This window comes from Schistocerca cancellata, chromosome 4 (assembly GCF_023864275.1).
Source record: "Schistocerca cancellata isolate TAMUIC-IGC-003103 chromosome 4, iqSchCanc2.1, whole genome shotgun sequence".
NCBI lineage: Eukaryota > Metazoa > Arthropoda > Insecta > Orthoptera > Acrididae > Schistocerca > Schistocerca cancellata.
In genome coordinates, this window is record NC_064629.1 from 341,242,120 (window position 1) to 341,265,518 (window position 23,399).

Consider the following 23,399-nt stretch of genomic DNA (forward strand, 5'->3'; position numbering starts at 1 on the left):
GATGTGGCATCTCTGAATACAGAGCACACTGCTGTTGCATGCAGAAGTGTTTCAGAGTATACCGTTCACTGTACATGGTTGAACACACAGCTCCACAGCAGAACATCCCCACATGTTCACATGTTGACCCAATCACATCTTCAATTACAACTGCAGTGGGCACAGGACCATTGGGATTTGACTGTTGATCAATGGAAACGTGCTGGCTCTTTGGGAGAATCCCACTGAATCACATTTCTGCTACACTATGTCAATGGTCATCTCCACAAATGCCATTATCGAGGTGAAGGGCGGCTCAAAATGTGCAGGGTGCCATGGACGTAGGTTGCTGGGAGCAGTAATATGTTATGGGAGACAGTCTCCTGTGCCTGCATAAGACCTGCGGTAGTAATCAAACATACGCTGACTGCTGCGAACCACCTGCATCCCTTCACGCTTGATGTCTTCCTCGATGGCGAGGTTATCTTTCAGCAGTATAATTGTCTGTGTCTTGGAGCCAGAACCATGCTGGAAAGGTTTAAGGAGTACTATAGTGGACTCACATTGATGTCCCAATGACAAAACTTGCCTGACGTAAATCCTGTGGAACCCATCTAGGTCGCTATCGAGCGCCAACACCCTGTACGCAGATCAGCAGCCAATTACTTACGTGTTACATGACCTGTGCATCGACATCTAATGCCACATACATCCACAAACCTACCAAGAAACCCTCGGCTCCCTGATACGCAAAGTCAGTGATGTGTTTTATTCCAAACACAGACAGACAAGCTATTAAGCAGGTGGTCTTAATGATGTGCTTCATTGGTGTATTTTTGGCACCATAAAGAAACAGGAAGGTCAGGTGTCATCTTCCACTTGTGGTGAAATATTAATGTTAATTACTGTAGTGCATTTAAATGAGTGGCTCAGTGGATGAATGTCAGACTACAAATCTACAGGTCTAGGGTTCTATCACTACTTGTCCCAATGATTTTTCTTTCTGTTACTTCTAACTTCTTTCAGTTCTGGCAATGATATGACGCCCCCCCCCCCTCCACACACACACACACACACACACACAAGCTGCACTGCAGTTTAGAGTTTGTGATGATCTGCAGATCCCCAATAACTGATTGAGTGAATCAATTCAAAGGTCAGGGGAAGACAATGGCACACCACCTCCAATACGACCAGACTAAATGTGTTTGTCATCATACATTCCAGAGACTAATAATATTCCGCAGCTGTTATACATGTTAGCTGTTGCATCAAAGATTTTAAATCCAATTAGAGATAGCAGGCAAAACAAGTAGCAATGACTAAAGATTCATCGACAACTTTTAATGCAACATGCAGGGACATGAATGGTTACGCAAAATGTTCAGTGTGCAATAAAATACTAAACAGCAGTAGTAAATTCACTTTAGATCAATATTTTGCAGAAAATCGTGTGGCAGATTTGATAAATATGTCTGTGATGAAATGAAGGCAATAGCTACTGACCTATAAGTTTGTCAAAACATTATCACTTAAACTGATAAAATTATTTGTAATTGACAGCAGTAGTATGAAAGAAATCCACTTTTGTTTGAATAAAAATTGTGACTTTAGGTTGGAAAACTTGCATTACTGGTATGATTTCATTAAAAAATGCTTCTTTATTTGCTGGACACAGGTCACCTAGGAGAAGACTGGTGTGAGAATCAGATACATTTTTTGTAAGCTCACTGTCATTTTGAATTCTATTGTTAACAGCTGTAATGTACTTAAATGACGAGTTACTGGATGTAGAAGAATAACTAACAACAAGTATCACATACAGCATTTCTCTCTCTCTCTCTCTCTCTCTCTCTCTCTCTCTCTCTCTCTCTAACCAACCCTTTGAACTTACTGCCACAGCACAGGAGGTAGTTTTTCTTCGCCTGGTTTTGAGAAAACATTAATTGGGAGTATGAAAGCAAACTAAAGAATTCTGACGTGCATGTTTGCCCTGTACATTGCACAATTCAACAGAAAAATTTATTTGGTTTCGCACTTGCTGAATATAATGAATGCTATGCAAGCAAAAGTATATAATCCATCAGCACATCACGGAATTTCTGGATGACATCAGCTGCAAAATTTGGGAATGATAAAACCAACTTCTGCAGATTTTTGAGAGTATACAGACATTATAAGAAAGTTATGCACTCAACTTGAAACAAGTTTGCTGATGTGCATCATCCAGTTTCATTCACTAATTTCTCAAGTTCTATATGGCCATTTGAGCAAAAGCCATGTAATCAAGAAATGAGTCAATACATAACTCACTGAAGGCTGACAAAAACTTAAAAATTACCTCAAAACACAATATTTCTGATGGTATATACAAATAAATAACGCACAGCATAAAACTGTGAACTACTGTGATAAACTCCTGTGTGGAATAAAAAGAATGTGCCTCAAAAAAGCCTTTCAACTTAAATTCGAATAGCTGGATGTATTAGCCACATATTAAAGTTCTGCTGGAATCCTATTGATGATGGAACCTGCAGGATAGTGCACAACTTTCTCCACGAGGATTAAGGAAGTGTTAATGAAGTGAAAATCATTTTACTGTCAACTCTTTGTTGAGTGAATTCTGCAGTTAATATTATCAAACACAAATACCATATGAGAGTATACACACACACACACACACACACACACACACACACACACACACACTGGTTGTCATATTGCTATCATGAAAATTCAGAATGCCCTGAATGTTCCAAATCTTGCTTCCCTGGGTTAAATATATTCTTTGTGGAAGCACAGTGCTTTATATAGTATATTATTGGAGATAATAGAATTACAATAAGCTTTTAGATTTCAATGTCAGTGACAGTGCAGATTATTCTCATCATTATAGACCACAGTACTAAGTTTCTATGAGAGATACTGAATGTGATACAGCCAAGAAAATTTTCACATCTATTTTCTGTCAAAATTAAAATGACTGACATTACTGATTATTTGGTCATCCAGTGACACTAAAATTTTGCTTGTACAGAGTTGTGTGCCAGAAACCGTATACACTGTGGGTCTTGTCACAGTTGGGAAATAACCTGTTCTCTAGGAGCCAGGAGCTGACAATACCCATTACTATATATTTTTTTAAATTTATCTGTAATTTTTGTCAGTATACACTGACAGAAAAAAGACTTAGCACCAAAAAATAATTAACATAACAAAGTCAAAATTCTACAGTGATAGTATCAACAAACTGGTCTCACTGGGAGAAATGTGTTCGTCGCCAGGATGACTATGTTGAGATATAAATACGTAGACACACAGAATGAAGCTGTAGAATGTTAATAACATTTGTTTTATTTAAAAAGCTTAAGATTTTCACATAAAAAAATTCAGAGGCACTACTTTTCAGCATCCAATCGTAAAACATAGTTTCAGCTTTTTTGCTGCATAATTCCACCCCCAACCACTTCCACCAAATGTTATTGTATTCATGATATTATGATAATGTGCTGACCAATTACTGGATGAGTAGCGGTTGTGAACAAAGCTTACAATGATATGTCTTGGTATAGGCAGATCGAGTAAGTTTTTTTAAGACGGATGTCACTGTGAAAGATTTTGTTACTACAACGCTCCAGCACATTGGCCAAGAAACTGGATTGATTGTTTACCAGATTTCAAACCTCTGAAGCATCTCCTGATCTTCTCTTTTTGTCCACAGTTGAGGACTGATATATACAGAAATACAGGTCAGGTGCATCCTCAAGATAAAATACTGTGACAGTACAATATTAGGGCCAAATGTAAATGTCCTCTAGGCCCAGGAGTTATCACAGAAATTCCATTCTCAGTTGAAGTCATGGAGCTGATCTCGTAAGATCATACAAACAACAACACAACAGTGCTACCTACTCTAGCACTCTTTAACATGTCCCAAGAAGTCTGCCTGTGTCAACATTGAGCGCTAACATGGATTGAACAAAATAGGGAAGGAATTAGTAATCACCAGGGACATGAAAAATTTGCATTTAGATAAATGCAAATACAGATGCGAATTGTCTCAAACTGAAAAAATCTGAAATTACCTAAGAAATACCATTTCATATTGAATTGTATCCAGATTAACTACTTTATCAGAGATAGCTTGAAATTACTTTATTTTCATGATACAAATATCAAAACTGTATTGTACGACATATGGTGATGTTTAATTTGGAAAGATGTTTGAAAAAAAAATAAATAAATAAATAAATAAATAAAATAATAATAATATTGCATGAATATAACAAGGTATCAGTGTGCTAGATATGAAATGGTGCCATGCTAATTGTGGGGTTTTGAACAGTTTGTGTGATACAGTCTGTATATAAGTATTAAAATGTAACCAGTTTTAGGTAACTAGTATTGCACGTCTGGTGCAGCCCAATTTGGAAAGATGATGTGCATAAAAATGGGTTTGCAAAATAACAAGTGACAAATGGTTCAAATGGCTCTAAGCACTATGGGACTCAACATCTGAGATCATCAGTCCCCTAGACTTAGAACTACTTAAACCTAACTAACCTAAGGACATCACACACATCCATACCCGAGGTAGGATTCGAATCTGCGACTGTAGCAGCAGTGCGGTTCTGGACTGAAGCACCTAGAACCGCTCGGCCACAGTGGCCGGCTCAAGTGACAAATGCAACAATGTTATGAATACACCCAATACTCCGGTGCCAAGCCAATTCTGGATGGTAGAATGGTATGTATGGCCAATCAAAGCCAGTGGCCTATGGGTACCCCAGAGTGAGAATGCTGTCCCCAAAATGCTCCTCCAGAACATCAAACAGTCTACTGCTTCGATGGGGTCGAGCTCCATCTTGCATGAATCACATCTTGTCGAAGTCAGTGTCACTTTCGATAATGGGGATGAAATCATCTTCCAAAACCTCCGCATACAGTTCAGTAGTCACCATGCCATCAAGGAATATTGCACCAATTATTCCGTGAGAGGACATTGCACACCACAGTCACCCATTGAGGGTGAAGAGGCTTCTCGATTGCAAAATGTGGATTCTCAGTCCCCCAAGTGGGCCAATTTTGCTTACTGATGAACACATTCCAATGAAAGTGGGCTTCATTGCTAAACCAAACCATATTCACATCAAAGTCCTCTTTGTCAATTCTGTAGACAATAGCGTTGGCGAAACACAACCACTGTTCCATGGCCCTGGGGCTTACTGACTGATGGATTTGAATTTTGTACAGGAAGAGATGCAGGCCTCCAACAAGAATTTGTTGCAGTGTCTCCCGGTTGATTTCCACCTGTTGTGCAGCTTGTCTGGCCGATTTCCTGGGTCTGTTTTGAAACACAGCGCATCTTCTCGATGTTTTCAGACATTTTCACCAGTTTTAGACAACTGACATTGCCAACACTTGTCATCACGAACACTTGTCATAACGAACACTTGTCATAACGAACACTTGTCATCACGAACACTTGTCATCACGAACACTTGTCATCATGAACACCATCATCACGAACACTGCCCATTCTCTCAAACTTGCAAATCAAATTCTTGATTGTTAGCACACTTGGACCTGATGTCTTCAGCTTGAACTCGTTCGCAAACTTCTTTTGAGTTGCAGTTGGGCTGTTATTTCTTGCACAGTAGACCTTCACAAGCGCTATACACTAAGGCATGTTGCACCGTGATATTTTCATGTGCAAATGGCTGACAACATGGCACATGTGCATACTAATTCCCATCATGCCTCACAGCCAACCATAAGCTGTTGGAAGTTTTTGCAAAAGCAAACATTCCCATCTAAAAGCTCTCAAATCACAACTTTTTTTTTAACAGTCAATTTAAATAAAAGCTTCTTCAGACACAAAGTGTGATAATCTTTTAAAAGTGTGCATCTAATCATTTACAATTAAAAAAAAAATACAATTTGCCAAAAACAGATGAGAATTTCACCAAAAATGGGTGTTACATTTTCAGGTCGCTAGTAATCACTGATTTAATGAAACCATACTGGCATTCACCTATAGCGTTATGGGAAACCAAAAATAACCGAAATCTAGAGTGCCAGATGGAGCTGTTAAATCCGTTACACCAAAATATGAAAGTCAATCTTTTAACCAGTGTGTCACCTCACTCTGTAGGAAACTGTAGGTGCTCAAAACAAATAAATATTTCCAGCGTTTCACTAAAAAGCCTCTCAGTTTTATAACACAATTTTATATGTTTGAGGCTGTTGTTTTTATTCAGTGGAAATGACAAGCTACACAGCAAAGCTCCCACTACAGGTTTAATATGTTATTTGGTTAGAGATCACATAATTATAATCCTTGAAATACCAGATATATTAATATACACATTATTAAAACAAAACAGATGTAATACTGTACAATGAAACTGTAATCTACAGAATATAGCAAAATAACAACTGACACAAAACTGAAAGTCATGATGGTTCCATATATGCATAGAAATTCTCTTAAACTATATAAAAGTTCAAATACATTTCCTCCAAGTTAATTTGAGGATGGACTGTAGTGAACCGCATTTTAAGGCATTCTTGTTGATCTCTTAAGTTCAGTAGGTGGCCCCTCAATCTTTGTGTTTTCTGCTTCTATATCAGTAGCTCATAGTCTTGTGTTTCGTACTGCTGACTCTTGATCAAGGGATCCTAGCCAGGTAGGGGATTTTCTCCATTCAGGTGTGTGTGTGTGTGTGTGTGTGTGTGTGTGTGTGTGTGTGTGCGCGCGCGCGCGCTCTCTCATTATCATTTCATCATCACTGATGCACAAGTTGCTGAAGTGGCGTCAAATGAAGAGATTTAAACCAAGCCGCTGGACTCCCCCACAAGGGGATTCCCAGCCAAATAGGGTATACGTACATTTCATTTCTGGTTCACTCTGTAAAGTATCCTATGCCCATTTTCTTCCTGTTCTATTGCTGGTTCAGGATGCAGTCAAATTAAGTACCATTCATCTTCAGTTCTGCGTTGCCCACTATTCTTCCAGATGTCACATTTTAAGAGTTGGTTTTGATGCGTTTTGTCAGTTTCCAGATGCTGAATTTTAAGAGTTGGTTTTGATGTGTTTTGTCAGTTTCCAGATGCTGGATTTTAAGAGTTGGTTTTGATGCGTTTTGTCAGTTCCATGTGGCTGTTTCACACTGCTCACAAGTGTATCATCCACTATGATACACTTGACAAACTGAGTAATTTTTGGCATACACCTGATCATCAACCTTCTTTGACTTTGCCCCCTCTTTTGATGGAACAATCAGTAAAAAGTGACCCTGGGCTGATGATCACGTAGAAGTTCAGCAGGTGATTTTCCAGTTATCGGATTTGGCATTGGGTGATAAGTAATCAGAATTTTCTGTAGAGCATCTTGCTTGTTCTCTGCTCCCCAGTTAGTCTTCTTCAACAACGGATGCTTTCCACAACGGTCCAGCATAATCAATGTGAATTCTTTCCCATTTTCTATTCCTTGGAGCCAGTTTTGCAAATCTTTTTTGGGGTTTGTTTCTGCCACTTGATAAGGCTCACATTGTGTGTCATTTATTTCATTCTCACATTCCTCCCCCTAAGATGGAGGAATCAACAGGTACAGTTCTATACTGGATGAAAAGAAACCACATTTTCCAAATAAAATTTTCAACCACAGTAATACTACACTCTGTGGCTCTTTAGTCACTAAAACATAAAACAGTTAACACTACAACCAATTTGACTAAGTTCAGATGCAATCTGCAGTGACAAATGCTAAAGCATGATCAAATTTCAAGAGAGTGCAGATGATCGAGGGGTAGAGTACATTAGTGCTGTAGTCACTCTTTCACAGACTGTTTCTGCTTCACGCGTCTCACAAGCGTTTTTTCAGTGGTGACAATACACTATCCACATAAATTTGGAAAATCAACTATATCTGGGATAATTCTTCAATCATGCAAAGGTATCTGGATGAAATCAAAAGACATTGCAATGCTAATACCAAATGAAGAAAAATGGATTGATATATCTCATCGATTTGAACGGTATGCAATATTTCCTCATTGCATTGGAGCTTTAGATGATAATCATGCCAGAATACAAAACTCAGAAAATTTAAGGTCTTATAAGCATTTTTTTCCTCTTTGTGACTGCCTATCACTTTATTTGTGGGGGCATTCAGGCTGATGGAAAACATAGTGACTCATGAATTTTCAGAAATTCCATTCTATATGAAAAACACATCGAAAAATTTTAGGACATCTACATTTATACTCTGCAAGCCACCCAACGGTGTGTGGCGGAGGGCACATTACGTGCCACTGTCATTACCTCCCTTTCCTGTTCAGTCGCATATGGTTTGCGGGACGAACGACTGCCGTAAAGAATGTAGACGTCTCTCCATTGAGAACAACATGCTGTGTTCTGTTTGCTAAAAACTCTTCGCGTCTGATATTCCGTAGGCTCTTACTTTGTTTATCAGGCAACAGTGCGGAACTGTATCGAACACTTTCCGAAAGTCAAGGAAAATGGCATCTACCTGGAAGCCTGTATCTAATATTTTCTGGGTCTCATGAACAAATAAAGTGAGTTGGGTCTCACAAGATTGATGTTTCCAGAACCAATGTTGATTCCTACATAGTAGATTCTAGGTTTCCAGAAATGACATGATACACGAGCAAAAAACATGTTCATGTGCTCAATGACCCTTCTTGAAAACTGGAACTACCTGTCCCCTTTTCCAATCACTTGGAACCTTCCGTTCCTCTAGGGGCTTGCGGTACACGGCTGTTAGAAGGGGGCAAGTTCTTTCGCGTACTCTGTGTAGAATCGAATTGGTATCCTGTCAGGTCCAGTGGACTTTCCTCTGTTGAGTGATTTCAGTTGCTTTTCTATTCCTTGGACACTTATTTTGATGTCAGCCATTTTTTCGTTCATGCAAGGATTTAGAAAAGGAACTGCAGTACACTGAAACAAAGGCCTTAAACAGAAAACCACGATATGGCACTTCTTTACATGATCACAGGTGATGAAGCATTTGGGTTGATGGAAAATTTATCGAAATCCTATAGCAAAAAGCAGCTGACTTATGAAAAGAAAGATATTTAACTATTGGCTGACTTTAGCAAACCCTGTGTGTTGGTTTATTTTTGATATAGCGCGTAATAAGTGGAGAATACTACCCATTGCCCTTTACGTGTCAGTGCAGATTGCGACGAATAACTTGTGAAAGTGACTGCAGTACTTAACAACTATGTTGGCATGAGTGATGGATTTAAATACGAACACTTCTTGGAAGGAAATCTCACAGGTATAAATGACACTCACGATGGCTGAGCCACTTCATCAGTGGATAATGTTCCGGCTAAATTTACCAACATTTTTTTAAAATGAAGGTAGAACTGAACATGCAGACCATGTGATATGAACAGAAGTGTACTTGTTAACAATATAGTTTCTCTTACCTATATTTGTTTTCTTGAGTTATTTCCCTCACGAAAAATCAAAACCAATTCTTCCCAAGCTTGCCATCGCAAAATGTTATTTCTGCACAATTCTAACACTATATTCCAACATGATGGTCTTTCTTATACTTGTCAATGTCGATATTCTCGCCTTTATTTCACTCATTTTTTGCCACAGGGGAAAAAAAAACCACACATAGAAAATTCATCTGGTTATGACAGAAACACATGAACCACTGAACAGCACATGGGTGCTACCCACCTTTCTAAACAGGCATCAATGAGTGTTCATCTGCATCTAGAGATTTCTTCCATGAATCCTGCATTAACGCATGTGCATATGAATGGTTGTAAGTCAAATGTCAGATATCTAACTGTATGATTTGAAAATGTGCATCCAACTTCCATTGTGTGAACTTAGCCTTGTCTTTCAAGGTGGTTGTTGTTGTTGTTGTTGTTGTTGTTGTTATTATTAAATGAACTAAGTGATACCTAATATTTTATTCATGAAGGCTTTAGAGCAGCGGTGGCCAAATCACGGCCCGATGGCCATATGTGTCCTGTGGGGTGCTAATTTTTTGCCTGCAGCACTGATTTATATGAAAGAAAAAATTAACTTTTATTTCACATAAAACCCCCAAAAGAGAATTACATCAAGCATCTTTCATACCATATCCAATTACAATAGGATTACAACAGGAATATCTCAGTTTATTGATTCAACTACCGTTTGATTTTTGTCTATATTTCTGCTTGAAAGAAATCGCTACGTTGGATTTATTTTGAAAAGTTAGTGAGCCATCTTGAAGAAAATATAGTTCACCTCAGCGATATGTAACCAACATTTAGCAGTACTATGGATTGCAGAACTGGATATGTGAGTGAGACGAGTGCACGACACAACCGATATATTTCATATTTAATTTTACAGCAAGCTCACAACACTATTGGTCCTTCACATGTATACATGGTTCACATTAGATTGCAATAGACCTTTCATCACTCCAGGTAAGTACAGCCAGCTTTTATCTCCTTTAAATTAATATGTGATGCTTGTCTTTAATTTCAGTTAGCTTACATTTATTTTATGTATTTATGTGTGGTGAGTATACACACTATTCTACATTTGCAATGGTTTCTGCCTCATTACGTTCTTTTCATTTTATTAGTACAAAATAAATAAATACTTAATTGTAATACTTTGTTTTCATTGATGATGTTTACTTTGTTTTCATTGATGATGTTTAAGGACTCCACATTACAAAGGTAGAAAAGAAAAACTGCTAGTGCAACTTCATCCACCTTTCTGTCTCTCTTATTCACAGCAGCTAATAAAGTTATTGACTTGAAATGTAGAATAGTTCTAAGAAACAATCATTAAAAAAAATTGGAATGCGCACTGAGATTTTAAAGTAAGGCTGCTAGGTTAAGTAAAGCACAATTTTTTTATATGTATTTATGGTTCATGATGTTCAAAACTGAAATATCAATTTCCTAAAGCAATTGAACAGTATTCTCAAAAATTACCAAGAGAACAGACTATGAAGTTTCCCAAGTGCCTATAATACTCAAATGAAACACCGATAATTCGACAAACTGTAGCTTTGTGATATGATGCTAGCCTTACATCTGGAGGGCAAGGCTTCAATTCCCAGGTGGGTTGTATTTTTTAACATATGTGCATAGTTGATATATATTTTTTAACATAGTCACATGCTCTAAAAACATTCTTGTGAAGTGTGAAATACACAAAGTTTGGGGGAAAAAAGCAGCACTCGAGACGTAATTCTTCGATTGCTGGTTTGAGTCTAGTTTCAGTCATTACTTTTTCAGTTTCTTTCTGTTCAGTTCGAATAACTACATAACATAAATATATGCTAATTAGCACATATTTAATTGTCATTTTTATGAAAAATACAGGTCGTCTTATTTCTAATTACATATCACACACAAAAATCCAGTTTCCATTGTAGGTATAAATCCCTAATCACCGATCCTTTGCATAGAAGAAGAGAGCTTAAAAAAAGAAAAACATTTCAAATTAATTTTTTCCATCTACATGTACCCTACACTTCACGGACATGCCAGTGGAACATGAACCTTTGTTTAAAAATTTACCACTACTGGGAATTGAAGACCACTCATGTGACAGTTGGGCATCTTAGCACAGGCCCACATGGCCCATCAAACAGTCAACTTTCTTTATGGAGCTAAACAACTTCGGGGACTTTTAAAGTAGATTTTATAGGGAATTTTTTAGAGTTGCATTGAAGCACCTTCGGTAACTGGCATATGATTCTGAACATCAGTTAAGAACTTTTCAAGACGAATGGACACTTTTTTTGTGGAACATAAAACAAAACCCATATGTATGACATGCAATGAATCAGTCTCAGTTCCAAAGGGATATAACATCAACTCCGATTACCATGTGGTATCTTTTGTCAGTTTCTGACTTACAGGAAAAAAAGTCTGTTCAGTTCAAGATGTAAACTTGGTTGGTGTCAACTAGTAAACAAATAGGACCTGAGAAGAGGAAAGTTACAGAGGAGTTGAGAACTTTTCAAGATGAGTGGACAGTTAACAATTTTTTTTATTTTTTTATTTTTTTATTTTTTTATTTTTTTTTTTTTTTGGAACATAAAACAAAACCCATATGTCTGACATGCAATGAATCAGCCTCAGTTCCAAAAGAATATAACATCAAGCATCATTACAAAATGAAACACGCAGCTACGCTTGATAAGTACAAGGCACAATTTCAACAAGACCATGTAAATGACTTAAAAAAAGAAAACTTTCTGCTTACGAGCAGATATTTACAAGGGCAAATTCAGAGCCAACATGCTATGTGAAAGCGTATTATGCAGTAGCTCCGATACTGGCAAGAAATCAAAGCCACATTCAGATGGTGAAATGGTTAAAGAATGATTAGATACCATCATTGAAATTGTGTGTCCAGAAAAGAAAAAGGATTTCTCAAAAATAGGCCTGTCTCATGAAACTATTACTAGACGTATGGATGGCATTGGAAGACAAATTGGAGATAATTTTAAAAATCGTGCATCTGAGTTTATATTTTATTCTCTAACTTTGGATCAATGCACAGACATTGCGGGTACCACCGAAGTGGCAATTTATATCAGAGATGTTGATGCCCATTTTAATAAAACAGAAGAATTAGCGGCATTGTATCCACTTAAGGATACCACAAAGTTATTGTTGGAAGAAGTTATATTGTCATTAAGTCGCTTTTCATTAAAACTTAACAATCTATCAGGGCTAACAACGGATGGCGCTCCAGCAATGGCTGGGAAACATGAAGGTCTAGTTCAGCTGATTGAAAACAAGGCCTGCAAAGTTGGCAATACACCGATGCTAAACTTTCATTGGATTATCCATCAAGAGAATTTATCAGCCAAGTACCTCAAAATGGACCTTGTCATGAAGGTAGTTGCCAAAACAGTGAACTTTATTAAGTCGAAAGGATTGAATCGCCATCATTTCCAAGAATTTTTGAAATCCTTGGATTCTGAGCATGATAACATTTTGTATTATACAGAAGTCAGGTGGCTAACCCATGTGAAAATTTTGAGAAGAGTCACCTGAAGCAAGAAATATAAACATTCTTTGAAAGCAAGTCAAAGAGACTCCCAGAGTCTGAGGACAAAGAATGGCTTTCCAAATTGGTAACTAGCCACCTAAATGATGTAAGTACTCGACTCCCAGGAAAAGATCAGTTCATTAATGTCATGCATGACCTCATTCCTGCATTCCAAATGAAACTTTGGCTTTGGGAACAACAGTTACAAACAAAACACATTTTCCTACACTGTCAAAGCAATTGGACATCACACGTGTGGCAGTAATTAGATATGCTTCTTTGATATCTGACTTGAAATACGAATTTGAAAACTGATTTCAAGATTTTAAGACTCATTATCTGCTTTTCTCTGTATTTGCTATGCTGTTCTCCATGGAAATGAATTCACTACTGGGACATTTACAAATGGAATGCTGCAAACTGCTCTGTGATTCACAGTTAAAAGAGAAATTTAATTAGGTTGGTTTGGAAGCGTTCCATAAAACATATTTGGATAAGAAGAAATATCCAGTATTTTACGAACATAATTTAAAAATTTATTTCATTAGTTGGAAACACTTACGTGCTGAACAGATGTTTTTCATATTAGGTGCATTGTGCTGAAACCAACTGCCAGGCACTCCATATCAGCGACCTTAGTAGTCATTAGACATAGTGAGAGAGCAGAATGGGGTGCTCCGTGGAATTCATGGACTTCGAACAAGGTAAGGTGATTGGGTGTCACTTGTGTCATACATCTGTACACAAGATTTCCACAATCCTAAACATGCCCAGCTCCACTGTTTCCAATGTAATAATGAAGTGGAAACATGAAGGGACACGTAAAGCACAAAAGTGTACAGGCTGACCTCATCTGTTGACTGACAGAGACTGCTGACAGTTGAAAAGGGTCGTAATGTGCAATAGGCAGACATCTATCCAGACCATCATACAGGAATTCCAAACTGCATCAGGATACACAGTAATTAATATGACGGTTGGGTGGGAGGTGAGAAAACTTTGATTTCATGGTCGAGCGGATGCTCGTAAGCCACACATCACGCCAGTAAATGCCAAGCGACGACGCGCGTGGTGTAAGGAGCATAAACATTGGACAATTGGACAGTGGAAAAATGTGGTGTGGAGTGACGAATCATGGTACACAATGAGGCGATCTGATGGCAGGGTGTGGGTTTGGTGAATGCCCAGTGAACTTCATCTGCCAGCGTGTGTCGTGCCAACAGTAAAATTCGGAGGTGGTGGTGTTATGGTGTGGTCATGTTTTTCATGGAGGGGGCTTGCAACCCTTGTTGTTTAGCGTGGCACTATCATAGCACAGGCCTACATTGATGTTTTAAGCACCTTCTTGCTTACCACTGTTGAAGAGCAATTTGGAGATGGCAATTGCATCTTTCAACACGTTCAAGCACCTGTTCATAATGCACGGCTTGTGACAGAGTGGTTACATGACAATAACATCCCTGTAATGGACTGGCCTTTACAGAATCCTGACCTGAATCCTACAGAACACCTTTGGCATGTTTTGGAACACCGACTTCATGCCAGGCCTCACCAACTGACATTGATACCTCTCCTCAGTGCAGCACTCCGTGAAGAATGGGCTGCCATTCCCCAAGAAACCTTCCAGCACCTGATTGAACGTATGCCTGCGAGAGTGGAAGGTGTCATCAAGGCTAAAGGTGAGCCAACAACATACCAAATTCTAGCATTACTGATGGAGGGTGCCATGAACTTTTAAGTCATTTTCAGCCAGGTGTCTGGATACTTTTGATAACATAGTGTATTTATTGCTCGTTTACGTTCACAAAACAAAAACTGATAATGCAGCAAGCAGGTAAATCCCCTCTCAAAAATTTAGCCTACCTGCCAAAAAGGCTGGCCACCCCTGCTCTAGAGCTATTTACTGTTTCAAGAAGCAACTATCGGGATAAGAAAAATAATTTCTTTACATTTCCCTATGTAAGAAAAAGCAAATTTTTTAAATGTATAAAGAACAGTAATACTAAAAAGAACACGGTTTTTCATACACTTTGTATGAAGAGAAAATAGCTTCTCACACTTTTCAAAAGCCTGTCAACAATTTGCTGTATATTACAAACTTCAAGACCTCTTATTGACAAAACACTCAAACAATGGAAACTCCAGGAGGGAAAGGTGGTTGGCAGAAAGCTCAGCCTGTCAACATACTGCAAAATTTTGCTGCATATTATAAAATCATAATCTTACTCCATTTCTATTCCACAATGACTGACAGATTTCCCAAAAGTTTCAAACAGTTAGACTGTGAGCTATCATTCTCCCCCTTTCCTGTTTCTGTTCTCCCTCTGAAAGATAGAATGTCTCTCAAGATAATCCTCAATACTCAACAAAGTGACAATACTAACACGACATTTATCCTCTCACCCCACTCCCACCACCTCACTTTTCCCACATTAGAACAGTCATCAGCTCTCAACATTCCTTCAGTTATAGTAAATAGAAACTATTATTCTCTCATTTAATTTAGAGTACCCCACTTTGGAAGTTGCACCCTCAAGATATAATTTGTTTATTATTCATTACATCCTTTTTATTTCATTTACTAATACATCAAGATGTATTTGCTATCACTGCACAGTTTTCTTCACAGCCTTAAATCAACTTTCTTAGCACTTTCAGTAAACCTCATCTGCATAAATTAATGCTAACACAAGGCTGTGCACATTCTTGTTCTAATTTTTTTCTTACTAGTGCAACTCTCTGGTCTCTCTTCTTTGTGTGTTTCATTTTCATATAATTCATTTTAACATGTAACATAAAATATTTTAACCGTTTAACAGTGCCCATTTTTAAAAAATATCTTTAAAATATAAAAAAAATCTGCCTTTATATCAGGCAGTAACAGCATAGCAAGAATTATTGCTTTAAAAATGCCATTCTTTTCTTGCAACCTGCAGAAGTGGCTTTTGCTCTGAAGCTACACCAGTAAACTTTGTTTATGTATGAAAAAATGCTAAAAGATTTCACAGTTGCAATGACTGGGATCAAAATCGAAAAAAACTGGAATATTCATTACCTTTAATGATACACAAACTGAATTTAAATGCAGCTTGTTTTAAATAGTTATTCTTGAACTTAAGAACGTATTATAATTATTATTATTATTATTATTATTATTACAAATTATATCCTGTGCAATGGACTCCAGTGAATCAATGTTTTAGGACAAACTGCAGATGATCCACTCAACAAAGGCATGACTGTCCTGATAATTTGGTTAGGGCAGGGCTTCACAGCAAATGGGCTCTGCGTGCAGACAGTGAGCGGAAGCTTATGAGTAGTTTATACTGTGCCCTACCCATCATCGCACAGAATAAGGTGGGTAGACTCCATGTACACATGTATAAACAAGGAAATCGATCCAGATGGAAATCTAGACTGGCTTTATATTCCTCACTGACATACAGATAAATTGCTTTAAGCTGCTGATCAGCCCAAATTGAATACAGGAAACTTTCATTTTCTCACTCGAATCCACTATGAATCCTGATTTTTTTCTCCCAACATGACTCGCACTCTGTCTGTAGGCACACAAACTAAGTTCCATGACAAACTTATATTTTCTAGATTTTCTTCAATGATGCTGAGAATGCCACATTCAGCTGCACTATCTATGAAACTGTAGAGAGCTAAAGAATAAGCAACACCCTCTTTACAATGAGTTAGCAAGCTGGCTCTGAATGTGTCTGATATAACCTATGTGGTACACATGATTGTCATGTTTGATAACAGCACCACACAAAATTTTTCTACCTGATGTGGACATGAACACTCAGCTGCAACTACCAAGTATTCTTCATTAAATCACCGTCCGTGAAAGGGTGCAAGGGCTTTGCTAAGATTAGTGCAATCTCTTAGTTCATCTGAATGGCACACTCACTCAATTCTTCTCTCTTCGGAGAGCTTCCTTTTAACTCTTTCAGACCCTCTGGCTACAATCATGTATATTACCTTTTACTGTCTCTTAGCTGCAAACAAGTATTTTTTCCCCAATGGAAATCTGATGTACACATTTGTGAATGTTCAACATTTTCATCAGGCACAAGTGCTGCCAACTGTCAGGCATCACTATAAAAATACCAGCAAATCAATGTAGCAGTGCACAGCAGCTTGTAGCAGCTCATGACCATCAGAATACACAGATATGGTTGATTCACTATATTCCACTGTATAATTTAATATTGTTATTGTTAATTTGCATGGTAGTTATTGAATGATCAATTTATTATTTATTACAATAGAGAATATTTCGCAATTAGTTAGTTTAGTCCACAAAGTGACACCAAGTGTACGAAGTATGTTTTGTATAAAACTTGCACCTAAAATTATTTTAAAAAAATCACCTAATAGCATTATCACATGAATAAAAATTTTCCTTCCTCCAGAAAAAAATCAGGTCTGTAAGGATTAAGTTTTAATAAAACCTCTTATACATGCTCAGGTCCATATTCTTTGACACGATGGTATGTAATGCCTTTGTAAGCTGAACTTCCTGAAAGTATTCAGTGTTTTACAATATCGTCAAACAGGGGTGATTTCGGACACCGGGGCAAATTCAGACAGTATGGCTTATTTGCTCTTTGCCACCGCATAGAAACAAAGAGTTACTTATTTTAACGTCCGTGCACCAGTTATTTTAAGCCCAAGATTGCATTTTTAGCTTTCCACAACTTTTATTTTGCATCAATTTTTTCCCTAGGTGAATAATTGACGAGCAGTCTCAATTTTAAAAATCCGTGCATTATCGTGAAGTGGAAACTTTTTATTGTTGTGCCAAGCAGGAAGTTATTGTAAACGTCATTGTTGGTGCGCTCAGTAGCTAATTGCATTAAGACAATTTCTGTACAAGTTTGTCGAGTTTCTCGTGCAAGGTTATAAAATAACAACAGATTTTGTAAAACTGTGTACTGTGTGGGGTGATTTTGGAAAATGCCAAGAACGTATAAGAGCAGGAGAGGTGCTACAGTATGGTGTAATAATGACCTGGAACTTTTAGATAAAGCTGTTCGTGATATTCAGAGTGTTAAATTATTGTACAGAAAAGCGTGTGATTTGTATGGTATACCTAAATCAACCCTACAAAATAAAGTGCAGAAACACATTCGAAAAAAAAATGGGAGGACAGCCAGTGCTAAATAAGGAAGAAGAAGAAATGTTGAAGCAAGGTATCTTGAGGGCTGCACATTGGAGATTTCCCTTCACTAAATTGGATATTAGATATTTAGTTAAAGGCTACCTTGATAAATCTGGCTGAAAAGAGAAGACATTTTGTAATGATTTGCCAGGAGAAGACAGTCAGAAGATCTTTCCATTTGCTTAAGCGAAAATATTAAATGAGCTCGTACAGAAGTGGACAAAGAGACTGTTAAGATGTTTTTCTCCAATATCAAGGCAAGGCTGGAAAATCTCACACCTACCAACATGATCAACTATGATGAAACCAACATGTCAGATGATCCAGGCAAGCAGCAGATAATTACGAAATGAGGGAGTAAGCATGCTGAAAAAGTGATGGACTCATCAAAATCTAGTGTCTCAATAATGATGGCAGCTAGTGGTGATGGTAAATGGCTTCCTCCGTATGTCCTTTACAAATCAGAGCATTTGTGGGACATGTAGCAAGAACGTAGACCACAAGGAACTTGTTTCAATAGAAACAAAAGTGGATGGTTTGACCTGCCAGCATTTGAAGACTGGTACTTTACAATCGCTTTGCCCTATTTGAAGAGGCAAAACGGGCCAACAGTCATGATTGGAGACAACTTATCCAGTCACATAAATGTCTTTACGTGTTATTGAAGAGTGTGAGCAGAACAATAATTCATTCATTCTCCTTTCCCCCAATAGCATGCACCTCCTCCAACCGCTCGATGTAAGCTTCTTCTGGCCAATGAAAGCAGCGTGTGAGCTGTATTAACTGATTGGAAGAAACACACTCGTGAGACCATTTCCAAGGATGCCTTCCCATCTCTTCTGAAGCAGACACTGACTAAGATTTCAGCAAACTCCAAGGAAAACATAAAGGGTGGATTTCGTGCCACGGGCTTAATCCCTTTTGATCCAGACCATGTCTTACGAAAATTGCCTGATAATGAGGAGAGCCAGCAAAGCAAAGCAGACACATGGTCTTCCACTTTTGAAGAAATGCTCAAAGAAATTCATTATCTCCAAATAAGCTTGGTAGCTCCCACTGCCGCCGCAAACTAGACATTCAACCTGGAAAATCAATCACTGGTCTAGATTTTCAAGGAAACGAAAACAGTGCTGAGACAAGTTTCTATCAGTAGTGAAAGTGAAAACGACACATCATCCAATGAAATTTTACTGCTGAAAGAAGAGGCTTTTCTTGTTGCAGAGTACAAATATAAATGTGGAAACAAGGAGCAAACAAGGCAGTATTGCAAATTTCGAGAATACGTCCCACACCAGTTGAGAAGAGAGGAATGTTCATTTTTCGAGAAGATGTGCTTTAGACTCAAAGACAATCATTTATTTACAGTGTTTGCAACTTAATTTAGAATGATAAGTGAGAAAAATTATTTTGACCTTCTTTGTTTGTTTCTGTCTGTTTATAATATTTCCATTAAGAACTGTAAAAAAAAAAAAAAAGAAAAAAAAAGAAAAAAAAAATTATTTAAAGTCTTGCAAAATAAAAACTTATCTGTAATATATAAAATTCATTATATCATTCCATATTACTTATTCGTAACAAAGGGCCACCTTAAAATGTCACCAAAATCAAATAAAAAGCATGTAGAATTTTAAAAAAAGAGGCTGTAACTGTCCGCATTCGCCCTCTACGTACTGTAACTTCGGACACAGATTTAAAAAACACACGTGTCCGAAATCACCCCAATCCATGGGGTGACTTCGGACACTTTATTTAACTGCCTCAGATAAATATACCTATACATACACTTTCCGGTTCTGGGATATTTTATTCGTTACACATAGACCCTACCACTTCCATAACAATCAATTTAATCTAACAATATATATGAAAGTTATAATCAAAATAACGACAAAACCGTCTGAAATCACAACATTTGACAGTACACTAAATATTTTGAGAACCCACTTGTTGTGTAAAATGATACAATTCCTCCTGCTGCAGATTGGAGAACAAGGACACTGTTGGTGTTACACACTGCCAAGTTGCCATTGCTGCTATTATATGGCACCACTGCAAAAACAGACCTTCCTCTATTTCAGACTCAGTGCATCAATATGTTGCTGCAACCATATTATCCGCATGTGTTTCCCTCATTCTGCGATTGCTCTGCGCGCAAGCAAGAGCATGATCAGGCGTGAGTGTCCACATTCAAAATCAGTGAGTTGTTAAGCCTTGGGTTAGGGTTGGGACTCAACCAGTGTTCACAATTCATCAATATAGTAATTACCAATGGCTACTACTGCTTGCATAACTGAAGTTTTTAACTACTTTACTATTAGAATTACACTGAAAATTGAACAATTTCAGCATTGCGTCAGAACATATCAAAATATTTAATTATTTTGTGATTTTCATGGACATTTTTGAAAATTAACAGAACCATTCATAATGAAACTATGGAGATGGTGTTCATACATATCTGAAATATACGAAACGTGGTATTATTTTTTTAAATACGTTTTTCAATGAAATTGTCTATTGTATACTAGAAGTGAGAGCTGTGACTCAAGCTTACATGGTGAGGAACAGTGGTAGGAAAACCTACAACTTTTACACACAGTTGCCAACTATTCTCATTCTTGTCTCAATTGCTATAAACATGAAACAACCCATAAAGGAAAATAGGAAGCGTTGTTCTTGGTTGCAGTATTTCAGTGTTAAACATTTGTTCTTGAGAACTTCTTGGTTCTCAGATCGACAATCACTAAAGATGATTAACACTAGTACCATTCCAGTAGCGCCAATTCCAAATAAATCTGGTATTGACAGGTGTGAAAATTATTGAACTATCGGTTTAACAAGCCACGGTTGCAAAATACTAACACAAATTCTTTACAGACAAACTGGTAGAAGCTGACCTCAGGGAAGATCAGTTTGGATTCTGTAGAAATGTAGGAACAAATGAGGCAATACTGACCCTACAACTTATCTTAGAAGATAGGTTACGGACAGGCAAACTTATGTTTATAGCATTTGTAGACTTAGAGAAAGCTTTTGACAATGTTACCTGGTAGGGGTAAGACACAGGGAGAAAAAGGCTATTTACAATTTGTACAGAAACAAGATGGCAGTTATAAGAGTCGAGGGGCACGAAAGGGAAGCAGTGGTTGAGAGAGCAAGCAGTAAAGGAAACCAATGAAGAAATTGGAGTATGAATTAAAATCCAGGGAGAAGAAAAAAAACCTTGAGGTTTGTCGACAACTTCGTAATTCTGTCAGCGACAGCAAAGGACTTGGAAGAGCAGTTGAACGGAATGGACACTGTCTTGAAAGGAAGATATAAGATGAACATCAACAAAAGCAAAACAAGGATAATGGAATATAGTCAAATTAAATCAGGTGATGCTGAGGGATCAGATTAAGAAATGAGACAATTAAAGCAGCAAATGAGTTTTGCTTTTTGGGAAGCAAAATAACTCATGATCGTCAAAGTAGAGAGGATATAAAATGCAGACTGGCTATGGCAAGGAAAACATTTCTGAAGAAGAGAAATTTGTTAACAGTGAGTATAGATTTAAGTGTTAGGAAGTCTTTTGTGAAAATATTTGTATGGAGTGTAGTCATGTATGGAACTGAAACATGGATGATAAATAGTGTAGACAAAAGAGAACAGAAGCTATTGCATTGTGGTGCTATAGAATAATGCTGGCGATTAGATGGGTAGATCACATAACTAATGAGGAGGTATTGAATAGGATTGGGGAGAAGACAAGTTTGTGGCACAACTTGACTACAAGAAGGGATCGGTTGGTAGGACATATTCTGAGGCATCACGGGATCACCAATTTAGTTCTGGAGGGAAGCAGGGAGTGTAAAAATTGTAGAAGAAGACCAAGAGATGAATACACTAAGCAGATTAAGAAGGATTTAGGTTCCAGTAGTTACTTGGAGATGAAGAGTCTTGCACAGGATAGAGTAGCATGGAGATCTGCATCAAACCAATCTTTGGACTGAAGACCACAACAACGACCATTCCAGGCATGTAAAGTGGTGAATTACTCAACTGAATGACATGACAGCATATAGAGAGTATAAAGCAATGGAAAATTTATACAAGAAATTAACATGTTCTTATATAACCTACAAACTTCTTGAAACATATGCGTTGCTCAGGGAAACACAATGCTGAGTGCCAAAATGGAAGTTTGGAGATACAGAGGATTAAAGTTGGCAACTGATTCACAAATCTGAATAATTTTACTCATACATTCATTTTGTACTGGATAGCTTTTAGCACACACAGACGTAAAAAGAATTGACTATAACATATGATATATACAAAAATAAAGAAATTAAGGTAGTGGAGATTCCATTATGTTACCCAAATCACATATGCTAACAACAAAACAATAATATATAATCATATGAGAACACTTACACAGAGTTACTAGAAGACTTAACTGTACAGTTTGTTGCTTGAAAGCACTTCATCAATAGTCACAGATGTGTCAATTGTCCAAACATGATGGTTTTAGTGACAAGAAAAATCCATGATGAACAGGAGGGATGTAATAGTGGGACAGAACATCTGTATCTTTCTTCTTTTCAATGAGTCTGGGCCCATCGTATTGTAATCAGAGTGTAAGAGCAGGGTTTTTGTCTTTCATGTTTCCTGAAACTAACTTCGCACCAGAATCATTACATGTCTTGCCGATGAGGTGCATCTGAACCTTTTCCGAGAAGACCCCTCATCTGTTCTGCCCCTTAATCTGAGACAGTGACAAACTGCTCAATATTAAGGCCAGTTCGAAATCCACTATCATTATCATCATAATTGTTGTTAATCTCATATTCCATGCATTTAGGAACATAATGGTATGTACATGCACTTACCATTATGTTCTTGAATCATACTGAGTACAATAGATTTGTGATTTTACATATCTTTGAGTCATCTACATCATTGGGAATGTACTCAGGATCCCGATCAGAGATATCAGGATCACTAACATCATCTTAGTTTTCATGTAACTCGTCAAAAGCAGTTACAAACTCAGAAAATGTACATGGGTCCCTCTTAGTGCCAGCCATTTTACCTGTCGCTTGCCGTTATGTTACTGTGATAGGCAGCTATTGGTGTTCACCATGAAGTATCACCCTGATATCTGTCAAGTGAAATTAGAACTTATTCCTGGTGTATTTTATTC

At 37.6% G+C, this 23,399-nt stretch overlaps 1 protein-coding gene across 7 annotated transcripts in view; it reads right to left on the reverse strand.

Moving 5' to 3' along the window:
• The window catches only part of LOC126184547 (serine/arginine repetitive matrix protein 2-like), a 294,117-nt gene that overhangs the window by 135,603 nt on the left and 135,115 nt on the right, over nt 1–23,399 (reverse strand). The window lies entirely within an intron of this gene.